The sequence below is a fragment of the Poecilia formosa genome, unplaced genomic scaffold (assembly GCF_000485575.1).
Source record: "Poecilia formosa unplaced genomic scaffold, Poecilia_formosa-5.1.2 Scaffold244, whole genome shotgun sequence".
Classification (NCBI taxonomy): Eukaryota; Metazoa; Chordata; class Actinopteri; order Cyprinodontiformes; family Poeciliidae; genus Poecilia; species Poecilia formosa.
This window is the reverse complement of record NW_006800183.1, coordinates 539,405-567,342: the sequence shown is the minus strand read 5'-3', so window position 1 is coordinate 567,342 and position 27,938 is coordinate 539,405. Positions and strand designations below refer to the sequence as shown.

The window sequence follows — 27,938 nt, the reverse complement described above, 5'->3', positions numbered from 1 at the left end:
TATGGGTGACGTTGAAAAGTGGGTTACATGTACTTGAAAAAGCAAAATGTTTTCTTCAACCTCACAATTATGTGCTGCTTTTTATTGCCTTTCACATAAGATCAATGGTTTATTGATAGAAGTTATTACAGTCTCTCCTTCCTTTGCTGTGAAGCTGAAACCGTTTGTGGTCTGAAGCAGATGTTTGCTTCCTCTCCTCGCCGCAGAGGAACAGCTCTGTGGATTGATTCCTGCGTGATTCCTGTTTGAATTAGAGCGACACTTTTTTGGCAAACTGTAGTAAAACCAAACGAGGGGCATAATTGGAAAAGGAAATTGGTCTCTCATCCTAATTTACATGTTTGCGTTGTTGGATTGGCCTAGAGGAACGAGTTTAAAGTGTGTTATTGTAAGCCTGGGCGCTGAATGGAGAGGTAATTTGGAAGCCTCCTGACCACATTCTTTCAGGCTTCATATCCTGGTTCACTGGCAATGCAATTAGCAAACTGAATGATGTTTGCTCCCCTAAGTCGTGTTCTATTTTTCTTCTTCTTCTCTAAATGGCAACACATACATGCAGTCAATCAAGGAGTGATAAGAATTCACACGACTGGAAAGATTTTGGCAGATAATGTTTAAAGGGAACCTATTATCAGCTACTAAAAACAACCCGACTTTAAAAAGAAAGCACCCAGCGGGTTTTGGGCAACATGTTAATGCTTTTTTGGTGTCTGGAAAACGAGCCGTTTCAAAAATCTCCCAGTAGTTGAGCCACAATCAACGGGTGTGCATCATTACCTGTCCATTACCTTCTTGCTCAATTTTGCTTTATACAAATCTCTCCATTTACGCTTTTTCCCATCGAAGTGGATTTCTTTGCTAAAATTTCAACCAATCAACAAACAGAAAGAACGTCAATTTTCTGCGCTGTTTTAGAATTGTAGTCATAGAACAAGTGGCTGGTTGTTACCAGGTTACCATTACCTAGCAACCACAGCTGAACCCACCCCCTTTGGTCACCTAGTAACTAAAGCAGAGCTCCAGCATGTTTGGTCAGCCGGTTTTACTGCTGTAAGCGCTGTACAAGTGTTTTGTTGTTGACTTCCCATTCAGAAACCACTTTGCTGCATTCTTGTTGGTTGTGCAGGAGGCTCTACTTCTGCTTTTCAAAGATGTTCTGTTGTAATTGTGCATCAATTTGCAGCCATTTACATGTCTGAACATAAACCTTGAGTTGGGAGGCCATGGCAGGCAGCAGCATTTTTGGATTTAAAGTGATAAGTGGCTCTAAAACAGGAGCTCAATTAGCAGAACTGACCAGGCTAAAATATAGTTATTTTTGATTGATTTATGTAAACCAGATACCTAAGCTAACCTGTTCAAGGAAGCACAACCAGTCGTCTTTCATAAAGTGTCATCATTTTGACATTTTCAGATGTTAACAAGCCCATCCTCCTCCTTCCTACACCTCACTCTCTGGCTCAGTAGAAGTTTCTTTGTTGGTGAAAAATTTATTGTGAGCTTTAAATTTTTTATCAGCCCATTTCAGAGGACCCCTGCCGGTTGGCGGAGTAGCTGAATCAATTCGAACACCCCCAAAGCATCTTCCTGGCCAACACACTGAATTCAGTTATCTATGAAGAGCAGCAATCTTTATCAAAATACAACAGATGAAGAAAACAAAGTAAATGCAGAATACGATGGTGTGTGGCAGCGCGGTCGGGTCTCTGGGGTCGGATCAGCTCCGCCCCGAGGCCACAGAGGTCACGACCCTTCAGGTTTAACACCCCACTGACACCTGGGATTTATTAGGACGCCGCAGCCAGTGGGTTTTACATGCCGGTGCTCATCCATCTTCAGGGAGAAACGACTGAGTTATTTGAATCTTGATGTAGTTCAGATAGAGTGTGATGGTTCTGTCTGGACCCGTCCAGATCTGATAAATTCACAGAAATAGATAAACTTCATGGAGCATTTTTCCACCAATAGGCAGCTGATAAACTTCATGGAGCATTTTTCCACCAATAGGCAGCTGATAAACTCCATGGAGCATTTTTCCACCAATAGGCAGCTGATAAACTTCATGGAGCATTTTTCCACCAATAGGCAGCTTAGGTGCAGCGCAAACAGAGACGCCAATTTTTATTTGTTTCCCGAAGATGCTGATGTTTTTTACATGAAAATATTTATTTTTACCTGTTGGTACCACTTTAATTTAATCAATAAAAGAGAGAAATGTTGTTTACTCTATTTCTACTTGACAACTTTTTTCCAAGGTGTAATCTTTTTTACTTGAAGTGTAAGCCTTCCTTTCACATATGGAGGTGGCAGAGAACAGATTGTTTCTCTGGGGAGAAAAGATCAGAACTGGACTGTCTAGACTGCCGTGAAAAAGTTGAATATGGGTCACATTTGAGGAGAGAAAGTTGGATACGAGTCATATTTAAGGAAAATAAAGTCAGATATGGGTAGAAAAAGTTACATTTGTGTAGAAAATTTGGATATGGGTCGCAGTTTGGCCAAAAGAAGTCGGATGTGGTTAGAGAAATAACCATAACCGGATACGGGTCACATTTTCCTGGAGTGTGAACGCAGCCCGGGTCGTACCTCGATGGTTCAGTCGAACTGGCTGCTGCGGTCTGGTTCCTGAAGACGGAGCATCTCTCTCCGTCAGAGGATGTTGGACTGTTATCGCTGTCGCCAACGTGGCTTCCCTTATCTGCTGGATGCTCGCTCTAATCAAGCTCGTTCCCTGCTTACAGGAAGTTTTTCTCCTAGAGATATGTTTTGTTTAGTTGTTTTCCCGTCATATTAGTCTCCGTTAGTCCGTGTGGTGAAACAACATCCTCTGATAGAGAGCAGAGTCTGCTGGCTCAGGGAGCCGCTGGAGGTGACGCAGCACGCTGTGGTACAGTAATGGAGCCATCCATCAACAAGCCCCATTAAAGCATCATGACAAGCCAGCTGGGGCCACTCCACAGCTTAAAGCCTGATGTTTGTTCCTACGGTGCAGCTATAAAAGAAATCTGCTAATTTGTTTAGTCTCTTTACTGTTTCATATTATTTTTAGACAGATTATACTGATCTGAGAATAAATGTCTTTTATCTTTTTGCTGTTTTCAGAAACTGTTGTGCAAAAGTTGTTTTCAGTGTCTGATTTGGATTTAATTTGATTTGATAGACCAAACAAAAGAAAATCTATCAGGTAAATAAATAGAGTCCACCTGTATTTCATTTAATTTCAGTGAAAATCCAGCCATTGAAGTTTTTTATATATTTGTTTAAACTGTCGTCGTGTTTGTTTTGAGACAGATAATCTGTGAAAATATCGATGTCCTCCACCTCCTCGGTGGTTAGCATAGCCTCCACATCGGTGGCTATGCTAACTAGCCTTAGCTTTCATGACTGGCTATGTTAGCTGCAGCAATGAGAGGAGGGAGAGGATGAGCAGCACCACACAGAGGATGATTGGCAGCGGTAAGACCCACCTCCTGGCTCTGACTGGTTATTTCTAGTTAGCATTAGAAGAAAGCAGAAGAGTTCATTTTTTTCACAGGTTTTCTGTCTCATAATAAACTGTCACCACATAGTTACAGTTTTAACAAATATGTAAAAATTGAAACAAGTAATGAACACTACAAAGTCATCAGGCAAATTTTCATCAAAATATTGGTCATAATAGTTATAATTAATCAAAGGCAGCTCTAAACATTTGGGTTTTTAGCTCAGTGTTCCTTTAAATCAAGGCTGAGGACTGTCAATGTTTTTGAAACAAACTGTATAAAACAGATTCTGGTTGCAATAATTTTAAACAAACGGACACAATTTTTGTGTAATTTACCATAAAAAAGAATAAACTTTTCTGTATTTTTAGCAGTGTATGGTAACCATCGGTAGCACAACACATAGATTAAAATATGGTTTCCAGTTACTGTCTATAACGGCGCCCATTTGAATAGGAAAGAAAATCACATGGATCTCCAGACATGACAAAGAGGGTAATTTGGTATGTCTCTGTGTTTATTCTATGTATTTTCTGCATTAATTGTTAAAGGTAATAAGACAAAACTGCTGTTAGTATGAGAGAGAGTTAACAGGTTCAATGTTAAGCAGCTCTTGTGTCATTTCCCCCCATAACATCCCTTAACAATCCTTTGAAAATGAGAAAATAGTTCCCTCTGTTTACCAAAAGCACCACTTCCTGGTTAGCGATGGTTGAGGTTAAAATAATATTGAGGTTAAAGAACGAGGCTGTAAGTCACACATGGAGTCAAACAGAGCTGTAAAATCACTTAAGGAAGACATAAATTTACAGTAGTCAGCTGGAGGGCTCGTATCGTTTAGCACCGTTTTTCTGTTTCCAGGACGGAGTCAGTCGCCCAAGTGGAGCTGCTCAGGTTAAAAAGGAAGGATTGTATTCGGTGTTAAAATACTGCCGACTAGGAAGGGAGTCAGTCCCAGTTTTCCCACTGTAGCAGTTCCAGTAGGAAGCCAGGGTTGGTAATGGAGCCACTGGTCCTAGACCGCCATGTTGTTCCAGCTCCATAAACGCCTCTTCTGATAAAAAGTCGATCTTCTGTTGCTTTAGTTTTGTAGAGTTTTGCTTCACAGTTTAACCACAAAACCATGTTTTTGATTGTTTTTCATTTTTATTGTTTATAATGATAAATGGTGGAGGCATTGTTAGAACAACTCTATGAATCAATAAAGCTCCATAAAGCAAGAAACATTTTATATACACACTGCAAGTAATTTTAGTCTAGCTTCTGGTACAAATATCTTAGTGCACTTGAAGTAAAATAACTTTTTAGCAAGATATAACAGCTTGTTTAAGTAAATAATTCCTTAATATTGATAAAGAAAAAGTTCTAGTTCCGCTGGCAGATTATTTAACTTATAAAAAGACATGTTTACCATGTTATAAGTTAATTAATTTGCTAATGGAACAAATACTTTTTCATCAGTATTAAGTAATTATTGACTTAAAAAAAGTCTATATATCTTGCTGAAAACTTACTTTAAAGCTGGTTTGTCTTATTTTAAGTGTAATAAGATATTTGCTCTGGAAACTAGATCAAATTACAGCAACCTAAAAGTGGACAAAAATAAATATTTACTCTTATTGGAAGCCTTTAGATCAAAACTTCACAACTTTTTTCCCTTCCTTAAAATAAATATGTAATTTTTTATGTATTTATGTTCCTCCAAAAACATGCAAATTAACTAGTTTATATTGGGACTGTAAATGTGGCTCAAAGTGGAGATAAATTTATAACCTGTGTGAATTCACAATTTACTGAATTGTGAATTCCCCAACAACATGGCTGCACAGTGCTTCTCCCCGAGTTTGGATCGATAAGACATTTTTATGAAGATTATAATTGTCCATAAACATGGTATTATCTACTTTCCATTTTTCACACGAAAAATGACGAAGTAACGAAGTAACTATGTTAACTTCAGTTATAAAAATGCTATGTATATATAAAACGTGACTTAAATTAAATTCGACTGTCTCTTTAAAAGCTTTCTGAAACTCCGCCTTCAGGAAGTCGTAATATGACTCCTCTATTAACCCTTCAGCAACGTTTTTACCAGCGTTGCTCTGAGAAGTAGCTCATTGCGAGCAGATGCACAGTTTCCCCAGGTGTTTGCTAATTGCTGCTGGCTAGTCTGAAGGAGCTGAAAGTCAGGGAGGGCTGCTCTGTGAGGCGGGAGCTCTGAGGAGGAGCTTCGTCTCGAAGGCGGAGCTAGGTCCAGCCAGCCGTTTTCCACAGCTGAATGGTTGCCATGGAGATTAAAAGGTTTCTCAAACATGCATAAAAGAATCAAAGAAACGCTCCAGGTTTGTTTTTAATGAAGTAATAACATTATAACATGAATGTAAAGCTCCAAAAAGTTGATTTTTCATAATGCCACCCCTTTAATGTTTTCTTAGGTTTGTTGTGCATTGACTTAATATTTTACGTCTTTGTTTGAAAACTGCTCAGTATTCATGTTCTTTTCAGAGTGACATTATTGACCTCCAGCAAAGCAAAATTTAGTTCAACTATTAATTATCCATTCTCATTAAAGCTTAATTTGTTAAATACATTTTTACTGATAATATTTTCTTCTGAATTGCACTTCATTGGTCTCTCTTTCAGAACATGTCAGCAGACAATCCTGTGTTAAGGCAGGGAAACAAAACCAGCAATCAGACGCTGAAACGTGTGTTGCTGGCAGAAACTGCCTCTTCATGTCCTTGTTGCTGTCGAAAAGGATTGTCGTTTGTTCGCTGCACTTTCAGTCCTCCAAAGATTCACTCATGCTGAGATGGAGCAATTATGTGCAATTTCAGCTCTCAAGCCCATCTCCAGCAATCACCATGGCGATATTTAAAATGTATTTGTGTCAGGCAACACAGAAGCCGTAGGTGGTATTATGTTTCTTTCCTGCTGGCTACTTTTTGTTCTGTCGTTGTTTAACCACTTTTCAAACAAATTCCTCCCTCCTCAAATCCATTTGATTTGTTTGAATTATTCCTTTCTATTGACTTCACAGAGGAATTGCTAAGAATTGGATTGTTTTCTGACAAACATGGAAACCTGTAATGAGGGATGCAAGTTATCAAGCTAACCTCTGTTGATTGATCGCATCAATCAATCAGCCATTTTCTTAACAATCTCATTTCTCTTTTATCAAGAGGATCAAACGTCTCTCCTTAAGATAATGGACAAATTTTTTCATATGCGAATTTTTTTAAAATTAATTACATTTAAATGTTATTTTGTGTCCGCTGTACTACATACTAACAGGTTGTGGTTTTCTCATATTAGTATTTAAAATATAAAAAGCAGTAAACTGAACAGAAATATAAAATATGAAAAGAGTAAGATATGTGAAACATTAATGTTTCTTTGTTCCTCTTAAGGAATATTTAAACTGAATGCATTAACTTCAAAACGCATCGACTTTTTTCCATCATGTTACAGTTTTTCACCAATATCACATCCTCGGTTGATAAAGCTGACGTTGCTTTATTGTTGCAAACAAAATGATAATATTTTGTTAATCAGCTTTGTTTTCCTAAAAAAACAAATTAAAATCTGAATGTCTTTTCTTTCTGAAATCACATGTGCTATTGTGAGAATTGTCTCCACAATATTGACATTCTCCCTAAGTGGACATTATTAATCTAATCAAACTAATTTTAATCTCATAACCATCATAAATCGATTAATTGTTTGCATCTCTGTCTGTAATCTTTTGACAGCCGCTACTCCTGCAGTCTGGAGTTTTGATTTTTATTCAGACCGGCTGAAAAAGCCCCATTTGGCCCCTGGAGTACGAACCGGTCTGACCCAGTGATCAGATCCTGCCGTATCGCCTCCATCTGCGGCGTGTCGGCAGGCATCCTCCTGCATTCCAGTCCTTTTGTTTGCTGAGCGGGGGAAGGACATGAATGAGTCCTCCGTTGACTAAACATCCTTGGAAAGTCCGCCTCGGCCTCACACCTGCTGGAATCTCAGCCCCATCTCTGCCGAGGATGTGCGGCTCGGAAAAAACCGCGAGCCGCTCATCGCCTGCGTCGAGGAAACGGTGAGGAATGTCGATGGGAGCATCACCTCTACATCCACATCGACGGCCAAGAATGCAGCTATTGTTTACTGAAAGTGGCTCTTCATCTCTGATATTGAGCACCTGTAGACTTAATATAATTTCAAGCTCCATTGTGTTGTTTTTGTTGTCCTCGTTTAGACGAGGATGTGGAGCCAAAGGTCAGACGGCTCTGGTATGAGAGCAGGTAAATGATTAATGATTTATTATTGTTTATTAGAACAATGAGAAAGAATGTGTTTTAAGAGTTTGCCAAGCTAAACATTGAAGCAACATCTGATACAAGTAATATCTGGAAAAATGTTTATAAATTTAAACTGACAGAAGGGAAAACAACCTGTAAACGCGAATAACCTCAACCCAACTGAACCTAAGGCCTAAAGTTTTAAATATTTAAAGTTTATGCTTAAAACAGTTCATACAATTTATAAAATGTATGGAGACAAATAACAAAGGAAAATTTCATATGCACCATATAAGCAGTAAATGTTTATGCACTCATCATCAGTGTCATTATTTTGTTGTTTATTTGAACCATTTTTCGCATTAAATATGAAACTTTTTCAGTGCTGTGGAAATTTTATTTTATTTATTTTATTTTTTTGTCATACGTAACTTTTTTTAGATCATAAAACTAATTTTAATATTAGGGAACGACAAAACAAATCAATAAAAAACAGTTTGATTACACTTATTAAAGGAACAAAGTGTAAACCGAACAAGTCATGGCTCTGTGAAAAAATAACTGTGTCTCAGTCTAATCCAGGTGGAGAAATTTTGGTTTCACTCTTTTTTGCGAAATGAACATATCATGTTGATAACGCTGAATTCCATGTTTTGACTAGGCCACTCCTAAACCCTAATTTCGGTTTAAATGTGCGCTTTGCCTCTGTAAAGAACATGTGCCTTGGAAATTTAACATGAATTAAATTTTTCACTGACTTTCGCTGACCTGCTGCCAACATGGTGGTTTCACTGCAAGGTCAACACCAAATGAGCTGAAAGGTGAGCTGTACGATCAGGAAGTTCTTCATGATGGTTCACAGAGAGTCTGCAGGGATTCAGGAGTTAATGTGTGTCATTTCTTTTTTTTCTCCATGACCCCCAGAACCAAAGTGGACCCTGCTGCAGCACATGACCTGTATGATCTCAGGCCTCTGACTGATTGATTAGTGCCAAACTTTTGTTTACTCAACATGCCCCGCTTATTTTTTCCTCATTTTTTTGAGACTGGATGGTTTAAGTATTGCCACATCAAAGTTTTATATGAACAGTTTTGCTTCTAATTCACATTTTGCACATTTTTATACTTTGGGTCTCTCCTGTTTCTAAAAACAGCTTTAAAAACATTTTTGGGAATAATTTTATGATTTTTGGTGTCTGAAAAATGAACGTTTTCTAAAATCTCCTGATTGTTAAGTCACATTCCAAAGGCACTGTGCTGTTACCTAGCAATGTCAGCTGAGCCCAGCCCGTCACCTAGCAACCCAAATTGAGCTCCAGCACATTTGATCAGCTGGTTTTACCGTTGGCTGCGCTGTACAATGACTTCTGGAAAAGAGACACGTTTTGATGTTAACTTATCATCCAGAAAGCACTGCTGCATTCTTGTTAGTTATGCAGGAGGATCCACTTCTGCTTTTCAAAGATGTAAGGTTGTGTAATTGCACAAGTGTTTGCAGCCATTTTCATGAGCAAGTGAAGAGTTGTGTTGGGGGGCGTGGCCAGCAGCAGATTGTTTGGATTTAAAGTGATAGAGCCATAGAACAGCTCATTCTGAAAGAAGCTCATAAACAGACAGAACTGACCAAACTAAAATCTCATTATCTAAGAATAATTTTGTGCAGAAAAATGTTATAAACATGCTTTGCGTCGCCCATAAATATTTTCTAACTTGTTCCAGGAAACATAATAGGTCTAATACCTTTAAAATTTTGTTCATTTACTAGTTTGATTTTGTTAATTAATGATTATGAGAATAATCACAGTTTAAAAGTCTGGAAATAAAATTTGACCATAAAAACCCGTTGATCTTTATTAGATGTTTGCGATGCTTGCTTAGTGCTTGTGTTTTTGGTCTTAAACTACACTATAGGAGCCTTTGGTATCATTATGATCTCGAGTCTGTTTTGCTTTATTTAAGCTTAAAATAAACAATGAAGCTAATAAGAGTCACCATTAATAAAAAGCTGAATTCAGTTTGAGGCTGTGTTTATAAACACTCTTTATATCACCCACTGTTGTTTATAGGTCCTTCCAGAAACGGGTGTACCTTCTGTTTAAAGCAACGTCTATAAATACAGTTACTATTCAGAAATGCATGTGGGCACTGTAAAAAGCATTCCCAGGCACCAACTGCTGACTAAAATTAGACTGGTGATATTAAGCAGGCCTGCAACGAGACATTATCCACCGTTTTTACACTTGTCTCAGTCACTAGTCGGCCTGAAGCCAAAAAACAAAAGCATAGAGTTAATCCTATTTCTGCGTTCACTAACAGAATAAAGGCTTCTTGCTCTCAAGCTGTATTTTATAAAAACTGAGGCTCATTGTAGAAATATCTCATTCAGCTTTGATCTGACTGAAAGAAAGAGAGTGCGGCTCCATTTTTATTAAATTGCAAGTAATTGAAGTAAGTTTATCCAACATAATTTATTTATGGTTATGTTTAATTTGACAAATAATAGACTTAATAAATTAACTTGAATAAACTTAATTCAAATAAATGTATTTAAGTTTTCTCAACGTATTTTTGATTTTGAGATGATCAAATGTTGTCCAGATGTATTAAATGAAAAGCAAAACTGCTATTTGAAAAGCTCAATGAAGAAATTATTATGTTAGATAAAGAAATCCTGAGTAAATGTTAGAATAAACAACTTTTTTCCAGTTGCATCCAACATATATGAATTCAAAGTGATAAACATAATTCATAATTTGGTAATATTACGACTTTATTATTTATTATATTATTACTTTATTCTCATAATATTACAACTTTATTCTTGAAATATTATGATTTTATTCCCATTATATTATTGTGTTATTGCAACTTTATACTCTTTATACTCTTTATTGTAATGACTTTTCTGGTAATACTCTTACTATTCTCAAAATATGAAGACTTTAATAAAGTCATATTACTATGAATTTATTCTTGTATTATTTCAACTTTTTCTTACTACAGCTCTATTACTCCGTCGTACTTTTAGACTTTCAGTCACTGTTTCTTTCACCCTCAGACGTCCAGGTTGTGCATCATCAATAAAAGAATGTATTGCGGATATTCGGAGCAATGCATACCTTATCAGACCCTCCAGGGTTGACATTTCTAAAGGCTAGTATAACATTTCCTCACAGTGAGAGAGAGCTCTGAAATGTGGGCCAGCTTATTAACTTTAAAATATTAGATAAGGCTACAGTGAAAGGTAATACCACAGCTATAAATAGCATTTGCCAGTAGAGCTGGGTGAAGAAGGTGTTTGAACAAACAGGCGCTTTGCATGATATGTAGACCGAGGTCAGACAGTGCGTGCCGACAACAGCAGCTCCATTTTTCCACTGGTCACTGCTCATCCTCTAAAAGAGCTCTTACTCAAGTAAGAGCAGCGACATATTTTTACTCAAGTAAAAGTAAAAATATGTACTTTTTGGCTTTTAGCTTTTGGCTAAAAGCATGGCCTTTTTAGCCAAATATTTGGTGAAAGAAACATTTAAAATTTTTGCACATTTTGTACTTCCATTTGGTTCTTAGCAATTTCTAAAAACAGTTCCAGTGCTTAAAAAATCCCCCCAGCTGGTTTCTGGCATTAAGTTAATGGGGTTTTTTTTGTCTGTAAAATGAGCTGTTTCGAAAACATCCCGACAGTTAAGCCACATTCCACAGGCACTGCGCCGTTTCCTAGCAACCACAGCCCTGCTAGTCCGTTTCCTAGCAACCCAATCAGAGTTCCAGTACATTTGGTCAGCTGATTTTACCGCTACATGCGCCGAATAGAGGAGGGTAGAAGAGCCAAAAGTTGTACTCAAGTAAGAGTAGCACTACTTCAACATGTTTTTATTCAAGTAAAAGTAAAAATTACCTTTCCCAGAAATTACTCAAGTAAGAGTAAAAAAGTATTTGGTAAAAAGACTCAAGAACTGAGCAAATGATAATAAAATCTGATTTAATGTTTTAGAATGATGTAATCAAAAACTCAAAATATAAAGTTAAGCAAATTCTGGTATTTTAAAGACTAAAATAAAATGGAAAATATACAAATACATTAAAAATAACACTGACAGAATAAACATGTTTTCAAAGTAATTTTATACTTTTCAATATTAAACTTCACCTAAAATGAATACTTACAATAGATAATGTGTACATTTTTAACAGGGTAATGCAAAGAGTCAATAAGTAGTGCTGTAATTGTTCATAATTATATTAAGTTAAAAGTACAGTGCAGTAAAACTATTCCTAGAAGACATTTTTTCCCCCAAAAAAAGTTAAGTAAATAGCTATGATCCATCTCTGGTCCCATCGAACATTAGCCTTTTATTTTCCCTCCTAAAGAGACTTTAAACAATATGCATTCAGTTTTACATGAACTTCACATAACATTTCAGACTGACAAGGGAAGCCAAATAAATGCTCAACCTCAGTAAAGTTTCTGTATATGTCAAGGCTTCATATCAGATTCACGCTTTAGGGCTTTAGAGGTATATAAAATATCAAAAATACACATTATTGGCTGCTTTTGGTTATTCTGAAATAAATAAACAGTTTCCAAGAAAAGTGATTCATGAGTTAGATTTTATTCATACTTTTTTGGCACCTTTTCCAACTCCCACTGGTGCACATTATATTTTTAAAACAGCAGCCTGCAGTGTCGTAATGACATTTTTGCATTTTATCATACAAGCAAAAACTTAGATTATTCTATTCTTTGTGAATTTTATCCTCTTTCCTGAATGTGGAATAAGTGAATAAAAACAGCTAATAGGCTTAAATCCTCTTGTGACTGCAGTTTTCTTTCAAAGTTTGCCAGAACCAAACCGCCCAACCAGTCCAAATAACGGTCCAGTTTGACTGGCTGACATGCAGACGTAGCTTTCCACTGGGGGTCAGAGTCGGCCATGGAGGGAAGGTTTACAAGAGTCACAGGGAAATTTGTGAAGATGAGGGGAAAACTGAGAGGTGCGAACCTTTTCCCAGCTGCTGCCCAGATCCTCAGAGGGTTATAATAGCTTTGAGTGTTTCGTTATGGTTTAGTTTTGTTTCTTTGTAGCTTTTTGTTGGTCTAGTTCAGTTAGTTTTAGTTAGTTTTTAGTGTGTTTGCTAGTTTTTATTAGTTATTACTAGTTAAGTGTTGTATAGTTGTTTGTTGTTTTAGTTTTTTTCATACTTTTTAGGTACAGAATTAAAAAAGGTCAGAGTATTGTATTACGATTTACATTGATTGGGTAATGATCAACAGAAGATAACATTTTTCAAAAAAATGTTATCAATTATTTGAACAACCAGCTAACTCTGGCGTTTTTTCTCACCTTTTGCTGTCGCTATTTTACGACGCAGCGTAAGTGCCGCCATAATTTGCCGACAGCTGACATACGCTGCTTGTGTGTGGGAACAAATTTTTCACATCAATTCAAAAGCCTAAGATTCATAAACGCAAAAACGAAGGACATTATATTTATCATTTCAGTATATTTTAGTTTTATAAACACATTGCATAATTCCAGTTTGATATAGTTTTTTCACATTAATTACCGTTTTTATTTATTTGAGTTCATGAAAATGTTTACTCAGTTTCAGTTTTTGTTATTTAGTTTTTTAGCTAATTGTAATAACCTTGGTTTCAGGTGGACCAAGCCATAATCTGATGGGTCTACTGGTCAAGTTAGGAACCACATTAATCCTGTCAGAAGCCATTTATAAACTCCTGGATGTGTGAACAAGAGCTGGGCAATGCTTCACCTCGTTGCTCCTGTTTAACCTTTTGCAGACACCTTGTAAGCTTAAAGTGCATTTAGGTCTCAGTTTCCTTATTTTTGGGTTCAGGATGTCAACATAGACATTTGTGATCCTCAAAAGAGGATCTTTTCGGTGTGGCTTTTCCTTTTAGAGAATTTTACTCCAAAAATATGTCAAGATTTCTGAAGATCCTGCTTTTTCTTACAGCACCTGACGCGGTTCTTTATTTTTATAATTACACAACATGAATAAATGTAGAGGAAATCAGCTGCAGATGGTTTTGTTCTCCTCAGATTGACTTGTTATAACTCAGAACGGTCTTTGGGAAAATAAGCTGTCATTTTTCTCATTCTTTATAAACCAGAAACACTTGAAAAGTAAGTGAAAACATCTGCTATCTGTAAACTTTGAAATTTAAAGAACAGCATCAGCGTGTATTATTTCTTGACAAGAGGGGCATTACTCCACTCCATCACTGAATAGAAGGAGAAATGACTTGAAGTCTTTTACGGAAGAGAAATCCTACGACCACTAAAATCTGATCCATTTTTGTTTACATTTTGCAGAAAATGACGTCTTGCTCAGTGTCTTCTGAGGTTTTTGTGTTTCCTTCAGTACTTCATGGTGCAGCGCCACCTCAGGCGAGGAGGGGAACAGGTTTTTCCAAATGTTTGGTTAGTTTTACTGGGAACCAAAATTGCAACATTTGTTACATTTTCAGCTGCTGCGGTTGGCTTTCACACTGCACTGTGTCAAACAAACCAAACCAAACACTTTGAAAAACGTGTCCCCCTCTTCGCCTCTAGGGGCGCCCCACCAAGAACCACCGAAGGAAACGACAAAAACACCTCCATAGAAGACAATGAGTGAAACCTCTTTCTTCACAAAATATAAACAAAAATGGAGTCAGATTTGAGCAGTTGTAGTCTGAAGTCTGCTCATGGTCTCTTTGGTCCTAGACCATGAGCCATTTCTCCCACCAGCGCTGGATTCATGCATTTGTTCTGGTTGTATTTACCCAGAATGCCCTGCATTACTGTCCACTTCCTGCTTTTGGAATGGTCTCCGGTACGCTTGGCATTCACAAATGCATTTGAACCACATTAGAGTTCACCTCAACAGAATGGAGACCAAGGATTTTAGGCGGACCACAGTTCGCTTTTTAGTCCTCATCAGAGTTCTATTGTGCGTTCACACCTCTCCTAAAGAACCGGACTTTCAAGACAAACAAACTAGAGATTGATTAAAGCGGTCCAGACAGGCTGGAGTCACATTCAGGTGGACTTTAATTATGTGATTTTTCAAAAGAAACTCTTTACGCAAGACTTTATTTAGAGATATCAGACAACATAATGCTCCAGGGTTGATTTAATGGATTGGTATTCATGCAATGATAATACCTCCCTGCCAGTGAGAGCTATAAAAATTAACAAAGCCTCAAAGTAAAAAAAAAAAAAAAAAATCAACACAGATTTATTGAAACAAGTTAACCTACACATTACACTTTGCAATTTCATCCTCTGTTATTACAAAAATACTGATTGGTCCAGACTTTTACTAATTAGGCTGGACACCGAATGCTTCCTCTGGTTTCTTATTATTCTTTTCCTTTTCTTCTTCTAGCCTGTTTTCTTTCATTCACTTGAAACTTTTACATGACTGTCTGCATGGAAAGCATCCAGCTCTAATCAAGCTGCAACATCTGAGCTGCGTGGTGTCTGTTTGGGTGTTTCAGCGTGATCACTCAACCGTCCGTACCGATTAAAACAATAGCATTCCTGCACACACAGTAACATCCTATGCAATCAGTAAAGAACGCATTCCAGAGTGAAATTAATGACACCCGCGATATGAATGCTAAACAAACAAAGTGACACAACGACACTCACAAACATACACTCACACACACAGGATGTCCAAATGTAAAGACACTGTGTGTCAATAGGAAACAACAGAGCACGAGCTGGAGTGTGTCGTCGTCCCTCAAGGCTCTGCGCTCAAACCAGGTGCTTTCCTCTGAGGATTTTCCTGTTTACCGACTTGTTTGTTTGGGTGCTTTCTTCTGGTCCCTGAAGTCAATATCTTCCTGTGGACTGGGTACCTCCCGCCTGACTTCACCGGTCTTTTCTGGCTCTCCGGACGTCATTAAAAACGCCCAAAATATCAGCCGAGGGAAGTCCGATTGAGTCGGAGCAGCGATGCATTGTTTGGAAACCACGCTGGTTTGCGCTTGTTATTTCTAGAGCGGCCTCCTGCACATTAGCAGTGCTCAGCCGTTAGAAGTCCTTATGGTCTGCTAATGCCTTCAATGCCAAATATAACAATGACTTTTCCAAGGACTTCCTTTAAGAATGTTAATTTCCTCCCAGTGGGGTGACAAGTTTATTTTTTCATCCAAACTGTGGCGTTTTGATTTTGTGTGGCCTTGTGTGACCAGAATTTCATGAAAGTATCATTTTGATGCAGAATAACTACTGATTATTTATGCACAAATAATGATTTAATTCATAAATTGCAAAAAAAAACAAACTATTTCCTTAAAGAGGAAATAGACTTTAAATCATTAGTTTTTTAGTGCTTAAAATATTCTTCAGGCGATAGAAGGCTGACTTTGTAACTGTCTCTATATGAACTCTGAAGGTTCAGGTCTGGATCCAACACTTCTTCCAGATTTCGGGCCCGATCTCTGGTTTCTAGCTGTAATAACTGAAGCTGACCTTTTCGGACTCTTTCTGTATCATCTCTTCTCTTCAGACTCCATCAGACCTTCATCTTGTAAAACCTGCCACTGCAGCTCATCTGCTGATTGCTCCCCGGCGTGTTTTCTCTCTCGCCTGCATCTAGTCGGGTTTTTCCCTCAGGGCTTTGGAATCTGACACTCGACCAGACAAACGGAGGTGTAACAAGTCTCCCTGCTGAGTGACCAGTACTGCAGCGAGAAGCTGTCGCCTCACACCAACTGCAGGCTCTTATCATCCTGCAGCTCTTCGCCAACACACCTCCACAGCCGCACTGACGATGACAGCAATCTGAAAACACAACAGCTTCCTCTGCAAAATATTCAAGACAGCGAAACTTCCTGAACTAGAACAGCTAGAGGATTTCATTGTTTTTATTTATTTGTCTTGTAAAAGTGCTCGATTCGGTTTATCACATTTTTAATACCATAATGAAAACTGTAGTGTGGTTGCTTCTAAAAACAGCCCAAGTGCTTAAAAAATCCACTGAGAGGATTTGATTTAGGCAACAAGTTCATAAGCTATTTCAAAAACTTTCTGATTCCCAAGTCACATTTGAGGGGCACTGCACTGTTACCTAGCAACCCAAGCAGAGCTCCAAGCACGTTTTGTCATCTGGTTTTACTGCTGTATGCGCTGTACAATGGCTGCTGGAAAAGACAAGTGTTTTGTTGTTGACTTACCATCCAGAAACCATTCGCTGCATTCTTGTTGGTTGTGCAGGAGGCTCCACTTCTTGCTTTTCAAAGATGTATGTTTGTGTAATTACGCATCTGTTTGCAGTCATTTTCACGATGAGCTGGGGGCGTGGCCATCAGCAGATAATCTGGATTTAAAGTGACAGGGATCCTAAAGCAGCTCATTCTGAGCTGATCAGACAAAAATCTCATTATTCAAGATTGATTTTGTGTAAAAAGTGTAATGAACATGTTTTGTATAGCCCACGTAAATATGCTAACCTGTTCTAGGAAGCACAGGTCACCTTTAAAATATCTGGAAAGAGTCATTCTTCAGATGCTTTATGAAGCCACTGCGCCTGATCTAGGCAGAGCGTTATTCACACATAAGGTATTCATGAAGGTCCATGTAAAGAACCACTTTCCATATGGAAAAACTTGTTATGCACATAAGTCAACCGTGCAACAAAGTTCTGCAAGCTGCCTTTACCATACCCCAAACTTAAAAGTCGATTACATTATTGAAGACAGACTTGATGAATTGCAGCCTCTCACCATTTATCCCCCAGAGCGCCACATGCTGCTGTACTGTAAAATCTGATACCTCTTCATTAATCCTGCTGATTGGAGCACAGCCCAGTAGGACGTGTGCAGTTTGCAAGCTGACTGCACCGCTGAACTGTGTGTGTGTGTCTGCGTGTGTGTGTATCTATGCATGTGTACATCTGTTTGGTTGCGAGGACATGTGTGAGTTTGCATCTAAACACGTGTGTGCCTGTGGATGGTGAGTGAAACATTTGCCCCGTGGGACTCGAACTCCTCCACCTCCGACTGTGGCGGTGTGTGATCTGAGCCGGCAGTGGAGAAGTCTTGCATCCATCTCACCTGACAGCTCCCGACCTTCCAGTAATCCCAGCATTGCTCGCTATCTCACTCCCTGCTGGCTCACACATGGACGGAAAGCATGCCACCCTCTGCAGCATCAAAGTTAGCCTTGATCATGCAGTCACACTCAGGACTCCTGACATCAGCTACTGACCGCGGTCTGCAGTCATTCATGCTGCATTCCTACTTTAATCTGCAGAGTCGCGCCGTATCTTCTCATCCAGCCTGATTCGGAGGAGTTGCCGTTTGTCTTGAGCCGGCAGTGAAAGGAGCGACTCCGTCGTGATTGTTGTGGGGTCAGATTTCTGCAGGGATTTCCTTTCCCTGAGCGAAAGGCTGCAGCTCTCCTCTGGAGATTTTTCTCTCTTACTGTCAGCAGGTTCATCACCTTGTTACAAATGGACTAACAGGTGAAACCAGATGTTTACAAAAAAACGATCATAAACTTTTATTCCCACTTAACTCAAACTATGCTTTATTCTTTTGGTTTTGTTTGGATTAATATAATTATTTCTAGTCCCAAAAATTCAGAGGCATTCCCAGAGAATGTTTTAATTACTTTTTAGAAGTAAATTTCACATACATTTCCCTAATATTTACGTAAACACAGGTTGAGATCAGTGAAACTTTGATTTGTGGAAACAACAAAAGTTCATTCTATGCAGATGATATTTAGTTTCCTCAAAAATGCTGTAAAATCTGTGTATCATCTCATATTTTTGTTATAAAGTTCTGCTGAAGCCTGGTAATGAAACAGAGAACAATTTGATTTAAAATTGATTTCCAATTTAAAATGATTATTTGTAATGATTTTTCCTTCAATCTATAAGTGTGAGAAGATTCTCATGATCTTCTCAAGTCTATTTAGCAGAATAACAAATGGAGACAAAGTGTCATTTTCATATTTATTAGGTTTTAAACATTAATTCATCACATTTTGGTGCCAATTTGGTCGTTTTGTTGAAGACCATGGTGGCATTTCTCTTTGGTGTTTTCCCATCTGATAATCCGATAGATTCGGTTTGATTGGAGACCAAAATTGCAACATTTGTTACATTTTTATTTGTACGATTCGCTTTCAAACGGCAGTGTGTCTGATGATCCAAACTCATTGAAAAACCTGTTCCCCTCCTCGCCTGTGGTGGCGCTGCAACAAGAACGACTGAAGGAAACGACACAAAAATCTCCAAGGAAGACGGTGAGCACAACTTCCTTCTTCAAGAAATGTAAACAAAATAGGAGTAACATCAGATTTTAGCGGCTGTAGGATTTCTCTTTTGACATTGGTAAAAGACCAGTAGCCATTTCTCTCTCTGGCGTTAAACTCTTGTGTTTGTTTTAGTCGTATTTACCCAGAATGCCCTGCACTATTGACTACTTCCTGCTTTGGAGCAGTCTCCGGTCCAGTTGACATCCACATATGCATTCAAACTGCACCAGAGTTAATTTCAACCGAACTGAGACCTGGGTTTGTAGTCGACCAGAGTTCGATCAGCATTCACATGCTGGTGAATTCTGTGAAACCTAAATCTAACGAGGGACAGTAATAATTTGGGGTCTAAGTGTTATTTTGTGTTAATCAAAGCATGACACTGTTGAATATGATGGTCTCTCTGTTTGCTGGTACAGCTCTGTGGTGTCTGGCAGTGGGCAGGAGGTCGAAGGTCGGCTCTCTAGTCTCCTCTATTTGTCTGATGTTGGTCAGTTTTTCTTTCAGGTTTGGGGAAAAGAGAAATCAGCACCCTGATCTCCCATTTCATATCCACACTCCATGTTTACATGGGAGAGTGGCATTGTGAGATTGATTCTTCTAAAATATCTTATTACCGCCTTTGTTTTTGTTATTTTCAGTGCTTGAATATTTACTAAAATCCACTGTGACAGTCTTTGTTCCTTTTCTGCATGCTGACTCATCCTCCCCAAGATCAGCCCAGGGATGATTGTGTCTTCTCAAATTTAATGATGGTGTTATGAGTTGGTGAGCAGGCGTAGGTGTGCAGACCGCGACGTGGGAAGCTGGAGCTGAGAGTAAGAAATAAGAGATGAGGGGCTGAGGTTTAACTCTCTGTGTGCCAGGATGATTTCCTGGAACCAGTGGCAAACATCTGGTTTAGATCCAGAACTTTTTTCATTTTAAAATAACTGGAATAATTACAAAAAATGTAAATGAAGAAGAACCTCATGCAGCTCTTTTGATTTTCATTGGCTCTGCTGATATTAGGACTGAAACAGTTCATCAGATCAATTATGAATAATCAAATTTAGTAATCAGTTAATTGTTAATCTGAAACATACTATTTGCTTAGAAAACAACACATTCAAGCACAAAGAAAAGATAAATATATCAAAATAATCATGAATTTGTCCTTTAAGTTCATCTCTGCCTTTCACAGCAGACCTATATTTTGATTTAAGGAAGTTTTTTGGTCTCTCATGAGGAAACTTGCAGATGTGCATGATGATTATGACATTTTCATGCTGAGAATTTCATGTAAGATCCTCCACATTTTTCTGATTAAACTTAATCAATTCAGTGCTTATAGATTATTAATTTCAACCTGCTTTGACAGACGTGTTTCTGTATTTTAGACAAGCTTCTAAACGTTGGAACCAGACACTTCAGGGATGGAAACCGCCTAGAATAACAACCGCCTGAGTTAGCATGAAATTTAATCCAGACACTCATGTCAGTTTTAGGACAAATTGTTATGATTTCAGTGATCTGTTGTTATTTCTTCCTCTATTAGTAAAAAAAATCATTTTATTCAGAACCAGTTTGCTGCCAAACACCAAGAAAGCAAATAAAACTTTAATTATCCCCTTTATTTAGTCTTCATGAGTAACACAGAAACATCTCAGGCTCTAAGCCCAACGGCTATTTATTTAAATTACCACCTAAAACAACCTTAAATTCAGCCGGTAGCAGCTGCTTCACTCCGAGACCCAAAATGAACAAACAGGACTGAGCTGTCCAGATAAGAGTCACTCTGGAGAGTTTTAAAGTAAAACAAGTCATCTTATGTTTGGCTGCAGGCCAGAGCAAGGCATTAAAATCTCCCCAAAATGTGACGTTTTTATTTGTCGTCTAATAAAAACTGCAGATCAAGCGATAAATAACAGAATTTCAGCATGAGTCACAGCCAATCGCATATATTTAATGAAACAGAAATGATGTGCAACAAAATCCTTAAAGTTTTCAGCCGGTGGAGGGAAGCTGTGTTTTCATCAGCTTTGGCCTTGTCACAGCAAAGAACCTCCAGAGAGAAAGAAAGACTGGAAAATAGTTTATAACAGAGACTGAGAACTTAAAAAGCTGTTTATTGAAGAAGATTGGGTTTAAAATGAAGACCAACTGTGTGTTTAATTCTGATTAATAAAACTAACATAGTAAACTGTGTAAAGTGGTAAACTTATTGCCTGTGACAATAAGCAATTAATCAATTAATCACATGATAAATTAAAACAATGTCAATAATTTTCAAATGCATGATTTATTGGTTTTCTCTTCTCTCTCTTTCTACCAAAACTTGGATGACAAAAGTTTTCTGTTTTCTTTTATTATTTTGTTCAGGAAGACTTCATAATTCATTTTATTTGTTGTTTCTGTTGTTTTCTTTACTTATTTTGGATATTTAAAATGTCTTCTAGCTCCAGTGTTAAAATTCATTAGAAGTTAAAGTTTATTATTTGAGAATATTTTCTTGCATTATTATGCCATTTCTAAACTTGGAAATGGTCCAAAATAACAATATTATCGTTCATTGCAATAATTTATCGTCCAGCAAAATTTGTTATCATGACACGCTTAATAAAGACAAATAAAAACTATTTGTTGGCTTCTTAAGAATACATTTAAATGAGTCTGATAGCATTTAAACTGGTGATCTTGTTGTCATCTGAATTTAGAAGCTGCAGCAGCTTACATTAAGGCTGCTGCAGCATGGAGTGACCCAATTCCGTTTTTTTGTCAAAGTGACCCGCATGCGCAGTAGAGGGTGCAATAACGTCACAAAGAGCCTGCTCAGTGTTTGTGGAAGTAAACATGGATGCTAACGGTGGAGCATAGCTTACGATTTTGAAGTTGTTGTCCGACCGCAGCCAGCACTTTAACAACTTCATCCTCATTATATCCGCCATGATTGTTGTTTTTCTTACCGCTTGCTCGTGTCAAGACGCAGATTGGTGACGTTTGTCGAGTATCAGTGACGTCCAGGTTCGATGAATTCGACCTGGCCGTTCAGTTTCAGGTCGCATTTGAAAATATCTGACCTGTATTGTCCAGACTGTAATGAAAAGATCAAATACTGGTCGCATTAAGGCAAAAAAAAAAAAAAAAAAATCAGATTTGGGTCACTTCATAGCTTACACTGTGAACGAAGCATGAAAGACCTGCTGTGTTTTTAAAATGCAGAAATTTGTCTCTGCAGCATCTGATTTGGCGCCCTTTAGCCTCTATTTCTGCGGGCAATCTGGTTTCACTTGGACTCCAGGCTCTGTTTAAGAGCGCTTCGTCAACACAATGAGAGGAGGAGATTTTCTTCCTGGCCAAACAAACTGAAATTATGCATTGTGTTGTGAAGAAAAGGAGGCAGAGATGTTATGTATGGCTGGTGCTGAAACGTCCTAATGTCTTCAAGATGTTGGGATGTTTATGATGCAGATGAAAAGAAGTTACAGTTTTCCAACTATAGCATGCTCTGTTTGCAATTATTGCTCATCTCCAGTAAAACATGTTTTTGTTGGACAGCTGTTGAACTCACTATAGAATTATTATTAATATAATAATGGAAACAGATTTGAACTATACCTACATGTTTGACTTGAAGTTTCTGCAACAGAAACAACATTAATATGTTTGCCTCTGCTTTTTGTTTCAAATATTAGTTACACATCATCAAATAAAAATTGAGCTAAATGAATTAAATACATGGGCTGCACAGTGGCGCAGTTGGTAGAGCTGCTGCCTTGCAGCAAGAAGGTTCTGGGTTCAATTCCCAGCCCTGGTCTTTCTGCATGGAGCTTGCATGTTCTCCCTGTGCATGCATGGGTTTTCTCCAGGTACTCCGGTTTCCTCCCACAGTCCAAAAACATGACTATCAGGTTTATTGGCCTCTCCAAATTGCACCTAGGTGTGAGTGTGTATGCATGGTTGTTTGTCTCTGTGTTGCCCTGCAACCTGTCCAGGGTGAACCCACCTCTCACCCAGAATGTTAGCTGGAGATGGGCACCACTGGCCCCACTAAGGACAAGTGTGCAAAAGAAAATGGATGGATGAATTAAAAAATAAATATGTTATTTATTGCATAAATGAATCAAATAAAAAATAAATATAAATTATAACATAATGACGACGGAGATGCAAGGTGTTTATTTTTAAACACTTTATTTAATAATAAACTATTATTATAAAATATTATTATTTATTATTTATTTATTTATCTTGATTATTTCACTTAAAATATGAGGGAAATGTCTTGTAAGTGAATTACAAGACAGAACTATTTTTTTATATATATAATATGAATGAATTATTCATAACAAGCTCCTGTTTCTTACTGACAAGTTACTTGAAAGTTAGTTTTGTCTTATTTCAAGTGTACTAAGGTATTTGCAATAGAATCTATACTAAAAATACTTAGTAATACTTTTTATTTTTGCACAGTAGAAGTGTAAATAAGCTGCAAAGCTGCTGAAGTTCACAGAAAACCTGTTGAAAACCTTCAAAAAGGCTTGAAGAATAACAAGATAAACCACTAACATGAATGATATAAATTATGCCTTACGAGTGGTTTAAAACTGTTCTGTATGTTTGTCTTTTTTGCTTAACAAGTTATGGCTTTAAATTATAAATGTAAATAAAACCACTAATTGGATTTTACATTTTAAAAGCCTTGGTTTTTAATTGTTACCAGCCTTCATGCAAAGCAGAAAACATTTTGCTGTTATCTTGGGGAAGTGCAGCAGTTTGTAATCAGCTTCCTGGGGTCTGTGCAGCGGCACAGCAAACAAAGGCCGCTCAAAGATTGGAAGTGAGTGACCCCAACTTGGTGGGTTGATGTTTACTTTTTACTGGGACCAACGTCGGCATACAGAACTACAACGTGTAAACGTGACCAAAGTCAGAAACCCTTCATGCAACTGCATAACAGGGCAGAACAGCTGCTCATTATTTTACTTTACCACAAAATTTTATTGCAAAAGTATCTATGGATGCAAGTTATTGGTAAAAGATTAATCGATTGTCGATTAATAATTAATTGAACAATTTTCTTAAAAACAAGAGTTTTCTCATGTTTTCTATAACTTTAGGACTATTTTTTTAAATCAGTAAATTTTAACACTATTTCCTGTTGTGTATTAAATACTGACTGAATAAACAGAAAATTTTGTTTTTCTTGGACATATTTTTAAAATATAAAACAGAAACCTTTTAAGTTTCTGAGAAGAAAAATAAAATAAATAAAGTACAGTCTGTGGTTACTCCATAAAGTACATAAAACTCACACAGACCTCATAATTAACCGTTATTATTGGCATCATGTTTTGTTTGTTTGTTTGTTTGTTTGTTTGTTTGTTTTGTTATGCCTGTTCTATGATCACTTCCGTCTTCGTAGCACATCAGTAATCTTTGGGTTGGTAAAGTTGACGTTGCTCCATCATATCGCTCGGCTGAATGAGCGGTGAAACTTAATGAGGTTGTCGAGTGTTTATATTTCAAAATACAACTGCAAAAAGAGCATTTTTTCCATCCCATAACGCCGTTAGGGATCCCAACGTTATCATAATGTAATGACAACGGACCGTTTCTCTTTCCACCGTTGGGATCCCTACGCCATCTTTGATTCTGTCTCAATGGCTCCGTTCAAGCGGCGCCCTCTGCTGGTACTGTTGGAGCTATTTATCCTTTATTTTTATTACCTTTAAATTTGTTAAATGTATTCTTAGTTTACTTGATATTCTTCAGTTGTCTAAACGTTTATTTGTATGCTAATAATTGTTTATTTTATGTATTTTTGTTTCTGTGATTTTTTATTTTCTTTCCTTAGTTAGACAGGAAGATCAGTGGGTCTATTTTCTGTAGGGACTGGTATAAGACCAGCAGGCACTGGGATGAGCCTGTGGGGTTTTTGTTTGTTTGTTTGTTTTTTTGTTTTTGTTTTTTACCAGAGCAGGAGAGGCAACAGGAGAGAATTCACAGTTTGGTTTTTATTATTTGCTTGTCAAACTGGAAAAATAAACTGTAAAAAGCATCCTTTACGGTTTTTGGACATTGGACTTCTTTTGTCTGCCTATGAAGCATCACCACAGTGCAGCAGTAGCTTGTTCATTGAACTTTTAATTGGCTGTTTTGTTTGACAAGCAATCACCACTACAGGAATATTAATCTATTAAACCATTAATTAACAATTAAATGCTCGTTTCCCTCCTATTATCCATCTGCAGGTCATCTAGGCTCTCGGTGTTGGTACATTTAATCAGATTAATGTCCAGTTTGAAGCAAAAAGACGCCAGCAGCCATTGTGGAAGCTTCAAAAATAACATCCACCCTTCAGAGATCTGGAAGAATCAAAACCACAGCAACAATCCCAGAGCTGCAGCAGCAGGAACACCCATGCTGTTCCTCCCTCTTTGTTTACTGCATTTTAATCCTTTGTGATGTTGAAACCATTCAAACAGTGCTGCACTTGTCATCTACTGGATCTGCTGTGGTTTACAGTGGAGCGAAAACAAAACAGACCCCTGGATGTGAGAAGGGCTCCTCTGCCGATTTAGCCTGCAACTCTTGTTCGGCACAGATGTGACTCTTGGTGGCAGCCAGACGTCACCGTTCGGCCACAGCGCCCTGCCTGAGCCGCTCTGACTCACACGTTCAACACTGTTGCCAGGGCTACCGTTTATTAACCCCGGCCCTCAACTTTGAGCCGCATGTTCAGGCTGCGGCGTGGTCTGACGGCTGACACCGGCAATGAATCGCTCTGACACGAACCATGAGCAGAGAAGATGAGTCTGAGTCTGACTGATGGAGACTGTGACAGGGGGCAACAATGATGGAGCAAGATTTCTGAAGAACAGGATGTTCACTGGGCCTGGAGACAGGAGTGCCATACGTAAGACACTTCTGCCCCCTGGTGGACAGGTCGCTTCTTAACCACAAACTGTGCTGAAGGAACCATTGAGCGTTTCGTTAGAATATGTTTTTGTCTTTCATTGAAGAGGAAGATGTTTTCTTTGGTTCTGGTTTGTTTTACTGCTTTACATCTCTTTTATAAGTGACCTATATGCTTTCTTACATTTTTTACAATACATTTTTTGCACAAAATCATTTTTAGATAATGATATTTTAGTCTGCTCAGTTCATAATGAGCTGTTTTTAGGGCGTCTCGTCACTTTAAATCCAGATAAGCTGCTGCTGGCCACGCCCCCAACTCAACGTTTACACTCACACATGAAAATGGCTGCAAACAGATATACAGTTATACAACAGGACATCTTTGAAAAGCAAAAATGGAGCCTCCTGCACAACCAACAAGAATACAACAAGTGGTTTCTGGATGATAATTCAACAAGCACTCTGATAGACTCTGACCGAAACAAACAAAAGGTGCTTCTACACCTTTTTGCTAAACTAAATTTTAAATTTGTTAACTTTTTCATTCATTTCTGGTTTTTCACCTTCAAGGCAAATAGGATATAAAAACATTTAGTCCTCAAGAAGACCTTTATTGCTGTTCCATGTATTCATGTAGTTAATTCAAACCAACAAAATAACTCATCTGGTGTTAATTTGGACAATTTTCTCTGTTTTTACTCATAAAATGTGTTCAGCAAGGAGCATACTGGCTGCTTGATGCTTTTTTGCTGTCAGTAATTTGGATCACAAATTCTGCACAGAAATAAGATATAATATCAGCAACATGCAGAATATGTTATTTCAGGAAGCGATAAAAGCTGCTATTAAAGTCAGAAGGTTGAAAGTAGGTTATAATTAACCTGCAGAAACTGTGACAATCTGTAACTATAATTAATGTTTGTACAGGACCTATATTAGTTTATTAAAATATTAGGGGTAAAAAAGGAAATGTTTTAGTTTCTGTGTTGAACAAGCAGCTCATGTTTTCTGTCAGAGCTAATAAATATTAAATATCATATTATATATTCTCAATCAATCACTTAATAACACAAAACTTCATTTGTCTTGTTCTGCCAACAACATCTGACTTTTTCTTCATGTTTTTTTCCATTCTAATATTGCAATCTTTTTATTTTTGTATTCCTTGAGATTCAAAAGTAGCTTTCATGCCTTTATGAAAGGTATGAAAGCTTTTATAAAGCTTTCATACCTTTAAATAGTTAAATCCATTTTGTTCCCACAGTTCTGACCACCTTACGGTTTTTCAAGGTGAATTGTTTCCCATTACTTTCAGCTAAAAACACAAATGTTAAACAGGCCAAAATACATGATTACACTATTTCTGAATGACTAACTTTTACTATTTTTATTTTACTGTTTTCTTTCATTATTGTTTAAATTTAAAATCATTTAGCTCAAACACGGCTTCTTCCCTCAACTAAAGCTGATGACACAACTACAGATCATCGTTGCTCCAAATTTTTTGGAAACAAGTTAATTCTGCCATCACTCTTCGACAAAAAACATAAATTTATTCATCAAAATGTAGAAAATCTTTTTTTTAATGTACCAACAGATTGTAAAATCCAAATCATTATAGAAAATACATTGAGATGCCGTAACTCCAAAAACAGAAAATTTAAAGTATTTTTTACAGTTCTGAGCTGTTAAAGTGATGGCTGTCAAAAAGTTAAAATATATATAAATATGTAAAAAATGTTACATCACGTCCATTTTTACTATAGCAAAACTCTGTTAACCAAAGTTGCTCAGTATTTGAACATAAATTACACAATTTATCTTTTTTTATTTGATCTTTTTTTACACAATTTATCTTTTTTTAGTTGATCTTTTTTTTACAGTGTAGCTCTCTCCTGCAGCATAAACATAAAACAAAAACGTTTGTGCCAATAATAAAACGTATCTGCTGCTTTTCTTATGAAAAGCTAACAAACATTAAAGGGAAAGTTGTT

General features: G+C 37.5%; 2 long non-coding RNA genes across 2 annotated transcripts; one reads left to right on the top strand and one right to left on the bottom strand.

Annotated features, from left to right (window-relative positions):
• Positions 1-1,000: 1,000 nt before the first annotated feature.
• LOC107838355 (uncharacterized) lies at positions 1,001-17,642 on the bottom strand. Its single transcript, XR_001664413.1, has 3 exons — positions 17,630-17,642; positions 6,190-6,197; positions 1,001-1,195 (listed from the first exon to the last, which is right to left on the bottom strand). It is a non-coding gene; the product is annotated as an uncharacterized LOC107838355 (long non-coding RNA).
• A 6,781-nt stretch (positions 17,643-24,423) lies between these two features.
• Positions 24,424-26,066, top strand: LOC107838356 (uncharacterized). The gene is made up of 2 exons (XR_001664414.1): positions 24,424-24,716; positions 25,278-26,066. It is a non-coding gene; the product is annotated as an uncharacterized LOC107838356 (long non-coding RNA).
• Positions 26,067-27,938: the final 1,872 nt, after the last annotated feature.